The following is a 12,354-nucleotide window of genomic DNA, read 5'->3' on the forward strand; positions in this document are numbered from 1 at the left end:
CACTGGGTTGTGACATGCCCCCTTGCCGATGGCACAACTGGAATTTTAGACACATGAGCACGTTATAAGGAATTTTTGTTTCCGGATTTACTGACCTGGCGGAGCTTAAACAACCAATATATATATATATAAACAAACAATTTTACAAACTATAAAATACAATAACTTAAACATATAACAACAACTATTAGTCATTGTCTGATTGGAGAACATTTGTTCGGGACTCTCCTTTTCCATCAGCAAGTGAAATGTGGTTCATAACAAAGTACTCACCGCGAGACGTTAGTCTTTTTCCATAACAGATGATGCCAATTAAAATACTTCCAAAGATTAGAAAGAGACTTACATCTACTGCACTACCAATGATGGTACCCCAATTGCGTTCCTGTATTATTGTTAGGGTGAATGCTGATGCTAAACCCGTAATGCTTTTAGTTGAAGGATACCATAAAACCGTGGCTGGTCGTGTGGCAGTGATGGTGGAGAGATCTAATACATGAGAATACCTTATTTCTTTGTCCAAAGCAGGGTGTTTCACAATACAAGTTATACGTCTTCCCCTAGCAAATTTAGTGGGAATGATCTTATATCGGCTTATAAATGTTACCGTTCTATTTGGAAAGGAAATTAAATTATGCTCCAGTTTACCGAGGTCTCCTTCCGAACTTATATTTGGAGCAGGTTTCCCAGTGGCTGCTGTACAAATAGCTGTCACTGTCCAACTCTTACCATCTATTAAGGGAGTTGGTCCCTTCATAAAACTCACAGTGGGTTCAACAATTACAGTTTCCTAATGGGAACGTGACTGCTTTGCATTTATATGTTCCTTCATCATAGAGACTCACATTATTTAGGTTGATTGTTATATCACTGAATGAAGAGGTTCTAAATGACACTCTTCCAGGGTACTCTCTTTGCCCATATTCAAGATGATGCACAACAATAGTTTGCGCGCTTTTACCATGCAGTTTTTCCCATGAAACTTGTATTATGGTTTCATTCATGTCAATTATACATTTTATTGTGACATTTTTTCCCCAAACCGCTATTACGTGTGGATCAACAACAGGTCTAACTAATACACTGCAGCAGAAATGAGAGAGAAGCAGCATCAGAACGACTTCTTACCCTGTGGGTATTCGCTGCCTCGGTGTTCCCTTCATAGCCGTCACTTTGTTGACTCGAAGGAACCGCAGTTTGGTGCTCGACGGATCTCACAGTTGAGCGGCTGTAGATTATTACTTTTTTGAAGTTGGGTCTATAAAGAAAGGAAACAACAACAGAACAAAACAAAAGAAAATCGTAATTGAATTTACTATAAGGATACTAGGTGAACGTCGGAACGACGAGTCATCCAGTTGTGATGAATGATAATAGGAGGACGATTGGGCTCTCCCTCTAATTGCACAGAATAGGTATTAGGATATTGTCCCAATCGTTGAACTGTTCCTTTGTGAACTTGTGGATGAGACTGATGGGGGTGCAGTATTGAGATCCCCCATTGTTCAGTGAGCCTCTAGGGGGTATCGGTGGCTTTGGATATGTTGATGCCCCCTAGGACAGATCAGTAGGGTTGGGTTTGAGTTGGAGAAGGCCGCCGGCAGAGCCGACAGCCGTTACTCATTTCTTGGTGGGTCCTCGAATTTAAATCCTAATGCTTCGGCTAGATAACGTTGGCTCTCTTCTCCCAAAATACACAACTGTGGCTTTGTAAGTCCAGAGCGGGCAAGAAGAAAACCAAACATCTTTCTTTTCCTCGAAGTTCTTGGAGGTGACCGCCATGGCTCTCGCTGAGGGGTAAATTCTAGATATCTTGGTTTTGGTGTTTCAACTGGGTATGCTGAGGATCAGTCTCTTATATCATCTGGAATTTCTTCACCTTGCTTCATAAGCGCCTGCAGTTGTGGGAGATGGCCTAAGAGATTTCCCACTGGCTGACTCGCCATCAGACTTAAGAAGAGTCGGAGCGTAACAGCATTCGCTCCTCCGTATACCTCTACACAGGCGTCTATAGCTTCCAGGGGCGTTGGAATTGCCCCGGGGTCTGATAAGTGGCGATGAGCCCATCTCTCTTTTCGTTGGGCCACTGTTAGCCTCATTGGATTCACTCTCGGGCTCCATGAAAGATATGATACTCCGATTATGGCCAGGAGGAGTTGCTCCGCAGTGGCCTTCTGCGGGCGACCCTCATGCCAGGTGTGAAATTTGTGGGTTACCTGTCCCACTACAAGCGCTGGGAGCGGGATGGGCCAGTGGGCACTGTCCGTGACCACGCTGAAATCAGTAGCACGCCCTCCACTCCATGCCGCTTGTTGTGTCAGGGCACTCGCTTCTTGCCTGTCTAAAATGTCAGATCCAAACTCCACTATTAATCGTCCCAACCACATGACCAGAGTTTCTTCTGGTTTTATTTTAGATTCTCTGCAAAGTTCCTGAATTTCTGGTTGGGTGCGTGTGCAAGAGATAACAGTGGTACGCGTAGTACCTTCTTCATCTGCGACACGCTTCATCACAGCTATTGGGTGAGCTGCGGCAGAGAAAGAGTTAAGGTCTCCATGCGGGAGCGTTGGATACCTCCCTCCTCCCATTGCCCCCTCCCCGTGGGAAGGAGGCGGGGCCGTTGGGAACAATGCCACCCAAGGGGGCGGAGTCACTAGGTGGATCCCCGCCGGATCTTCCGAAGCTCCGCCCCTCTCTTCCGGGTTCCCCTAGCAAATTTAGTGGGAATGATCTTATATCGGCTTATAAATGTTACCGTTCTATTTGGAAAGGAAATTAAATTATGCTCCAGTTTACCGAGGTCTCCTTCCCAACTTATATTTGGAGCGGGTTTCCCAGTGGCTGCTGTACAGTGTTAAGCAGCACTAGGCAGGAAAGACAACTGGGGTCAGGTTTCCCCAGCAAGGTTACTATCCAGTCTCCTCTTGAAGATTTCCATTGTAGGTGATTGCACCACTTCTGGAGGGAGCTTATTCCACAGTCTGGACATCCTAACAGTGACGAAATTCTTCCTAGTGTTAAGCCTGAAACGGTCTTCCAGATGTTTCTGGCCAATATTCCTGGTTTTCCCCAAGGGTGCCCTGATGAACAGCCACTTGCTGAACCCTTGATATATTCCCCTGATATAGCAGTAAGCTACTACCAAGTCCCCTCTCAGCCTTTTAGGCTGAAGAGGCCCAACTCCCTCAGCCTTTTCTCATATGGCTTTCCTTTCCAGTCTCTGATCATACAGGTCCGGACTCTCTCAAGCTTTTCCACCTCCTTGTTGAAATGCGGTACCCAGAACTGGATGCCATCTCACCAATGCTGAGTAAAGTGAAAGAATCACTTCCTTGGTTTTGCCTGAGATGCATTGATTGATACATGCCAGAGTATTGTTTGCCCTGCTGCCTACAGCATCGCACTGATGGCTCATGTTCACGTTATAGTCTATTATTATCCCTAGGTCCCTTTCTGTCATGGTGCTAGTCAGTTTGGTGCCACCAAACCTGTAAATATGTTGGAGATTGTTCATCTCATCAAAGATGGAGCACTTTACATTTTTCAGTGTTGAACTTATGCAGGTTCTGCACAACTTGCCAGCCTGTCTAAGTCTTGGTGTTGTCCATGAACTTGCCAGTGAGGTCTTCACCCCCACATCTAAATCATTCATAAGATTGAAAAAAATCATGATTTTCACAGATGAGGAAGGTGCTGAGGGAAATGGGTTATATTAGACTTCACAGTACTAAGAGTCTTAGGAGAAATGGAAGAAGAGAACTGTTTATTTAATCCTATAAAAACACAAGCAATATTTGTGAATGCGGTATTTCATTATTTTCATGCCGCTCTTTCTAATCCTCTCTCTTTTAATGTTTAAAATATGTATTTTTAATCTCCTTTTTAAACCTCATTCAAGATGTTGACAGAATAATGTTATTGGAAAAGTTACCATTTCCTAGGAATCTAGACAACAGAGCCTTAGTTTGCCATAACAGAGCAAGGAAATATGCCAGTTTAAACAATTGTCCCTCCAAATATTCCAGGCCACTGGGTGCATCTATATGTTTATTTTTGTACCATGGTTACTACACATTCAGTTTAGTACATGTAATAACAGGTACTAACTGAATGCTCAGTAACTGGCACTACTGTGAAGTAGTGCTAGCACAGGTTTTTTTGTGATGCTAATTCTCATGAGACTAATTCTACTGTGCATTAGCACAGCTTTTGCCATGACATGCTAATGTGCAGTAATATTAGTCTACTGCACATTTTGAATCTCGTGTAGATACACCCACTGTCTCTGAAGTACATTAGAATTTTATCATGTACAGGACAGAACTATAAGACATTAACTAAACTTATTATCGATTGAGTGCCTTATGATTTCACACATCCTCTTTCTCCTTCCCCACCCCCACCTTCCTTTTCCAATACAACCCATTTTTCTATTTTCCGACTGCTAGAATAAACTGAAGTGACCAGAGTATAAAAAAGAATATAGTTATATTAACCTCTTTTGAAACTGTTGGGTTATTTGCATTATTTTCAAATATAGAAAATTGATGGTGAATCCACTTTTCTTTTGAAGCAAAGAAAGTTTGGTGCTGAAGAGTAGTTTTAGACCTTGAGCTATGCCTCAGCAGGAGGGAAAATCAGGGTGATAATAGTGGACCTGCACAATTTACAGGAAAGCTATTTGTGGATTTGTTTGCTTCTTTTTTATTGCCTATAAATGCCATATGAGTTTAATAATAATAGCAGTGATTTTGAAAAAGAACAGAGAAGTTAAAAAAAACCTCACACGCAGAGCTGTTCCTTGTGTTAGAGATAGCAATAGCCTCCTTTACTTTTTGAAAGCAGTCCTCTATTCTTCTTTTTCAGGCACATAGAATTAATATTTTATAACCTGAAGTGCACACAAAAATGCATACACTTTAAAATACATAATAAAATGTTTATTAAAATAAAAGATTTATTTTCCCACAGAAAATTTTTTCCCATCATTCCCCTGGAAAAAAAAATACTATCAGTAGACTGAACAAAGGAATCAAGCTCACAAACATATCCAGTATAGATGTATAGAAGAAAATTGCTTAAATATTTATAGGATCTTTCAATTTCTGAAGATTTTTTTGGAGGGGAAATAAACAAAACACATCCTCTTCAAAACATATTTGGGTTCATATTGTTTACCCCATTCCCACCTACGTGTTACTTTCTTCCTTTCTTCTCCCCCACATTATCTTGAATAAGATTAGTGAAAAAAACACAACAAACTACCCCCCTAAAACTAAACAAATCACCAAAAAAGAAAAAGAAATCAAATAAAAAAAGAGCAACCCAACCTTAAATATGCAGAGTTCAAAAGCCAAAATATCACAACTCTGATTCTATTTTCCTATTGCTACTATACATTTCGGTAGGTCATTTATAGACTTGCAATATGATGGCACTACTCATCTTATCCAGGGAAGAAACAAACAACAAAAGCTTATTATTACAAAAGTGTTCTGCAGAATGTTCAATTCCAGACATTAGTTAGATTCAGAAATTTCTTCAAAATGCAGATTACTTCTAAAACAAACAAACTCTCATGAGCCACTTCCCCTTTCTTTTACAGCTTGGTTAGATGACAAGTAATGTTACCATAGCATTAAAGGGGACAAAAACTAAATACATTTATTTACCACTTTGATGTGATGCCTGAGTAAATCTACAAATGTTGGATTATATGTAGATTAATACTGACTCATTTCGATTCCTGCAACTCCCCACAGCTCTATATTCTCCAAATCACTCTGCTTGTTCTTTTCTGCCCATTTTCCTTATAATTTTAGTGTCAACAGCAAATCTGAGCTCATCTGACTTTACAATGCAGAAAATCAAAAACCAAACATCTTTAGCAAACTCCATTTCTTGTGCAGCAATCCCAAAAGAGATGCATAAAGGAATTTTGGCAGCTCTCCTTGAAATGAGGCCTTGGTGAAATTTTCTAGGGTGGTGAGATGACATCTTGTTTCAGTTTTTCAACATTGCAATGCTGCTGTGACAAAAGTACTGATCAGACTGCTCAGAAGTGCTCTGTTGAGAGCTGCTTCAGAATCTCAATCCTAGATTACTAGTAAATGACAAATGCATGTAATTTGAGCATTCTATTTCCTTAGAGAACATTTTCGTTTAGCTTAATTTTTTAATCATGTTTTCATCCACGTTAGTGTTTTTTTTTTTTTCTTGTTATATCTTGCTGCATAATTTTTTTTGATACTTCCTAAAAAGTTTTTAGGAAATGTTGCTTCAGTGTATGAGTTAACCATCTGAAGTTTAATTAAGTATAATTCTAGACATCTTATTCATTCAGCTACTCATCATGGTTCAAAAGAAGCTAAGTATTTGGCTCTTCTTAGTCCTTCTAAGTGTACCCCACTCAGGTGTTGACATTTGGCCCAGGATGGATTACTACAGTTCTCCTATTCTCAGACCAGCTGTGGGATGCAGTCTGTGACATAGCAGTCATAATCCATCAGCAGGCTATACTGGCTTTGAGGTCTGCTGCCTTCCAGTGGGAAATGTGGCTACAGTGTGTGAATATGGTGATATGCAAATACAAGAGGTTGGCGACCTAAGGCCTTCAGCCTGGACACAAGGGTGTGGGTGCACCAGGTCCAAGCACTGACTTAAAGGGATTCCATGTTCCCAAGTCACCTACTGCCACTCAAACCATTTTTGCTCATCAGAGGCCTGATGATTCCCTCATGTCAGAGGGGAGGTAGAAGCCCCAATCCCAACATGTCCTGGGACCCCGCTCGACAAGCACCCATACTCATGGCAGGGGCCAGGATAAGTGGCAGCTGTGGAGAAATGCCAATGTAAGCTCAGCAGTTCCACAGCTGCCTGAGCCTGCGGATCGGTGAGCCCCATGGGCGGGGCCTGGTGGCAGTGTGAGCTGATCAAAAGGCAGCTGGGGAGAGACCCAGCTGCCTGAGAGAGGAAAGACCAGACGCCAGCGGGGAGCAGTGGATGACAGAGCTGGGCAGGAATGGACATAACACCAGTGGGGAGAGACCAGACACCGGCAGAGGGAGGCAAATGGCGGAGCCGGGTGAAAAGGAGTGGGACGCCGGTGAGGAGAGGCAAAACACTGTCAGAGAGACGTGGGCAGCAGAGCCTGGTAAGAATGGTGAAGCAGGGCATGGGGTTAGAAGCCTCAGTGCCAACCAGAGAAGCCTGGCTGGAAAGCTCACAAGTCCAGGCTCAGGGAACAGAAGTTCGCCGGAAGGTCCCAGTGGAGAGAAGATCATCCTCATGGTCCCGAGTGAAGACCAGGCTGCTCTGGAGAGTACAGGTACTGCGGCGGGGAAGAAGGGGCAAGTGACAGCAAAACACTGTGGGTAGCCTGGTGAAGAGGGAGGAACAGGTGACAACTGGACCAGAGCCCGGCGGCAAAAGGGCAAGTTCCACCAGGTGGTGGGTTCAGGAGTAATTGACTCCTAATCTGTTGGTCCCTGGGAAGAGTACTCAGAGAAATGGACAAAAGTCCTTCTCCCATCCCAGGGAGGCAGAGGGGTCCTGGAGTCCGAGTCCCTGGTACAATATCGGCAGATGCTGAACATCTTCTCTTTGAGTTTAGTGTCTTCTAAGTTATCGCTCACCCCAGGCTGGGGCATGTTTAGTAACCCGAAGGCTGGCCCAAAGACAAGGGATCCACTTGGGAGAGATTAACGGCCGAACAGACCCGACCTCAGTTGAGGCAGGCCTCACAGGTGAGAAGATATCATCCTGGAGAAGGTTACAGTGCGTGCAGTACTCCCAGGCTGTGGATGTGGTAAGGGGTGTAAAGGGGAGGTTTGGAGCCCCATGAAGAAAGACCAGGGTCACGACCCCTCTGAGACCACCGACAGTGGTCCCCCATCAATCAACATCAAAGTCATGGCAGGTAAGCAGAGGCAGTGTTCAGAACCATCTAGGTGGCCTTAGGGTGGGGTCTTACCCTGACGTCACTAGGGAGGAAGGCTCTGACCAGAAAGGGGCCAAGGCCTTATAGCACCTACAATTGACACCTCACCATCACTGCCAAAAATTGTTTCCCCTAAGTTTCTGCTGTGTTTTCAGTGTGGCACATGGTTAAATGGAAGCTGAACCTGCGGAAGGCGCAAAAAAAGCTCTCAGCACACCTGAGGCATGGGAAGGAGATTGGCAGTGGTGAGAGAAATAGACAATCCTAGGCAGTGGCTGGCTCACAAGCAGGAGCTTGATTTTTTTAAAAGGCTACTGATTAGTGTGAAACAGCGCCATTTTGTTTCTACTTCTGTTTTGCCATTTCACTAGGTAATGTTTAATTTCAAGTTTTGTTTCATTTCAAAACCACTGTTGTATTTTGTTTTGTCAAAACTGTTTAGCTGTTTCAATGTTTAGTCCATAGGCTATAATGGGGAAGCACAAAACTGCCTATAACTTTGTTATTTCTTGCCCAATTCAAATTAAACATGCAGAGATGATAGCCCCTTCAGAGTCCATGAAGCCTGCCAAGTTTCAAGGAGATAGGTGTAGGGGTTTCTGGGAAACTACCTCAAGCTACTGACAAGCAAAACTCGTGACATGGGTGAAACTCTGTGTGTATGTGTGTGTGTGTGTGTGTGTGTGTGTGTGTGTGTTAAGGCATGCCCTCACTGGTGCTGGGGACTCTACATGACATGGTAGTGTGCCCCAATGAGGCCACCTCCTCCTCCCCTACAGCCTCATTCCAGTCCACCACTTTGAATGAAAACAGGTGAAATAATATTTTAGTGAGCACCATCGAAGTAGCACCAGCAGCATCTCAGGCAGCCAAATTGTCACAGACTACAATCTTTCTTTCTTTTCCTGGAGAAGCTTCTTCTCCAGCAGCTGTCGGAGAACTCTCCCTGCTAGCCCCAGTCCTGGGGCTTAAATGTGCCCAGGGCCCTGCATTCTTCTGATAAGATGCTAGGGGTGTTGGTCTAAGGACATGGCACTGACAAACAAGGGCCTTTGGATCAATTTAACTATTTATCTTTTAGCAGAACAACTGAATAGTTATAGAAAGATATCTTAGCAAGCTTTCAGGTTGAAAAACCCTTCATCAGGCTGAGGAAGAACCTAGAGTTGGTGTGTGCATGTGCTGTTCCTGGATGGAAGGAATAGTAAAGAAGCCTGAGGCTGGCATGCAATGCAGGCAAGAAAGCCAGTTAGTGAAAATGGAAGTGGAGGTGTCAGGGGGTGAGGGACAGACTGGGGTGGGGGTATAGCAGTGCAGGTAAAAATGCAGAGGTACCTGGGGAGTCAGATGTCTGGCAGGTTGTAGTGTGTCATAATTCCAATGTCTATATTGAGTCCATGAGTTTCTATACCTAGGAGGTTGATGAAGAGCAGTTCATAGGCTCATCTGTCAAAAGCGTTTTTTTTGCAGCCTGCCCACCCTGCAAGAGGGGAGGGGAGGTTGCATGGAAGGTTCAAAGCATCCTGGGATGCAGGGGGACTTCGATTTAACTTAAATCTGGAGGGGATCTGGGACAGATTTCAATAAAGCAATTTAATCTAAAATCACTTAACTCTGATCCATCTAGGTTTATCTTAAACCAGTTTCAGCCATTTTTGAAAGCAGTTTGTGTGCATTGAACTTCTGTTGTACTATAGATGTGAATCGGTTTCCAATCACTTATACCAGTGTATGTGTAATTTTTGTCCCTAGCCAATAGGGGGAGGAGGGTAGAAGGGAGGAAGGTGGCAGGCAGATTGGCTGCAGTTCTTACATGTGCTGAATGTCCACATTTCCTTCCAGTCTTTAACCTACATATATAGCTGGCTTATCAAATATTCTAGTAAAGGTTTTATTTAAATGTATTTATTTTACTGAAACTTCTGGAACTGGACTGAACCAGTTTTCTTGTAGGTGTGAGATGTGTCAGCTAGTTGGGATTTATGTTTCTATAAAAGTTAAACTTCTGGAAGGAAGAATTCATTATTTCCTTTCTTTACCTTGAAGGAATACTGTTTGCCACCATCCAAATTTATGGTCTTCTGTAATTTATCTATCTGTCTGTCTCTGTCTGTCTGATGGCAAAATACAATCTCAGACATTTGTTTACATCAATTACTATAAGCCAAAACTATGATATAGTATATTTGGATTATTTCACAATGGTCTTCCGTAATGTTGTCTTTTTCAGGCTTTGTCCTCTGTTTAACTATATTGATTATTGGTTTAGCTTGACATGTTAATCGCGTCCTTTATATTGCTGATGAAGCTGGCAGTCATGTCTGCAAAGATACACTGTACAGTCACTCAGAACAGCCTTTAGAGCTTTCTGCAGATTGGCCTATTCCCCTTGAATATGAACAAAACTAGCACAAAAAGGGGTGTGGCCACAGCCCCTCAATGTGATCTGACAGGACCTATATGTGTGCCTGATGCCTGCTTTGATGTGCTCTAATTAGAATGCTCCAGCAGCCTTGGTGTCACATGTATTCTGCATCCCCATGTTTCAAAATGGTAGTTTGGGTGCTCTAATTAAATCTTATTGAACAAGCTTTAGTTAAAAGCACCCCGATGCCATTTTGAAGCATGGGATGCTAAATACACAAGATGTTGCCGGTGTTTTAATTAGAGTGGCTCCCGAGAGCTGCTCTAATTAAAACACCACCTAAATCCCACCCTGAAGCACATGGAACAATGCCCCTAGATGCCAATAAACTCATAGAGTGCATCAGTATGTCAGCGTAGCTCCTGTCAAAGCTCTCTGTGTACTTTGAGCTCTTTCAGCCCACTGACATGGGGTCTGCCTCGAGTCCCTGCTTCCAAGCAGTTTTGCAGCCTACTGCTGGTTTGCTCTTTTTCCTTCTGTGCCTCCAAGCTTCCCTTCTCCCCACCCCTATTTCAGCAGCAAGGGAGAAGACAGGATAAGCAGAGGCAGTACACAGACTCTGTGCTAAGTAATAGCAGGAGCTATAACATGTGTGATGCTATTAGACCACAGCAAACTAATTCTCACCACTGTAAGATAGTACAGTCAGGTACAGTATTATCTTATGGTGGTAAAAATAACTGCACCTAAACACACATGTAAAAACTGACTCTTGCATACATTGTACCCAGGCAGCCAGGGGCCACATCCCTGCCTGATCCCTAGCCACAAGGCTCTGCATACTGGGGTACTCATGTGCCCCATCCAGCCCCTCCACCACCCAACACCACCTCCCAGAGTGCAGGGCTGACTCCCCCCCCCCGGTTCCCTGCTAGCCAGGGCCTGCTCCACCCTGGTTTAAACCGCTGCTGTCCCAGAGACAGCATCTGTATATGTGCCCTGAACTGTAGCAGTTTGAGCATCTACACATGCCATTAAGGCAACATGATAAACTCTGGTGCAGTTTATCATGCAGTTTGTGCCCAAGTTTATCATGGCCCCTTAGCGGCATGTGTAGATGCACTCAGTGATAGGTAATTTCTAAGCACAAAGGAAATATAGTTCCTGAACCAGAGTACAAATGATCTAAAATCTAATCAGAAATAAATCCAATTCCCCGAATTCCCTGATTTATTTTTTTACTGCTGTGTGATCTCCAATAATATCATGCAAACTGTATGTTCTCTTTCACTGTCTCCTGTTTTGAATCCTGTGGGATTTAGATTCATTGTGACAATTTCTTAATTTCTGCCTATTTAAGCCCTCTACCCCAACAATTTTTAGACTTCCATAACAATCTACCATTTTGTGGAGTGGCTCTAAGGCTTTCACAGTTTCCAAAATTTTCTAGACAAAATTTGTATCAATGTCTCTTCTATTTGTAAGCATGTGCATGCTCTCTCTCAGTGCTGGAATATCTCTTTGTACATTTTATCTCCATGAAGTTGTCTTTTTGCTGTACATATTACATCACTATTTTATCTGTTATAGAGAATAACTCAAAGTACTTATGACTTTTCCCTGAAAACCTAACAGGAAAGAGTCTGTATTAAATGACCCTCATAAATCTTACTAAGAACCATTACAATTTTTCACCCTGAATTTTTTGAGCCTTCCTGTACAAGACTAATTTATAATCTCATCAGATATGTGTGCAAATGTGACTGCCACACAAATTTTCTGACTTAAGTTCTGACCAAGTCACTTCGTAACCTTCAAAAGCTGGATACAAATGTACTCTGTGAATACTAGTGCCTGATTTTCAATAGACTTCCTCAGTTCTCCCTTACCACTCAAGAACAGCCAATGCATGTTCTTCACATGTTCAAGGAGTACACACAAATTAAATGTAAAAATAATTTTTAGATAATAGTGGGTAGGATTTTTAAAAAGAGGTCAGCATTACCAAAATCTTATTTCTATTGCAATCAATAACTGACTGTGAAAAATA

The 12,354-nt window shown here is 42.9% G+C and overlaps 1 pseudogene; it reads right to left on the bottom strand.

Annotated features, from left to right (window-relative positions):
* Positions 1-187: 187 nt before the first annotated feature.
* LOC102379445 lies at positions 188-2,510 on the bottom strand (annotated as a pseudogene).
* Between the last annotated feature and the right edge of the window lie 9,844 nt (positions 2,511-12,354).

This window comes from Alligator sinensis, unplaced genomic scaffold (genome assembly GCF_000455745.1).
Source record: "Alligator sinensis unplaced genomic scaffold, ASM45574v1 scaffold620_1, whole genome shotgun sequence".
Taxonomy (NCBI): Eukaryota; Metazoa; Chordata; order Crocodylia; family Alligatoridae; genus Alligator; species Alligator sinensis.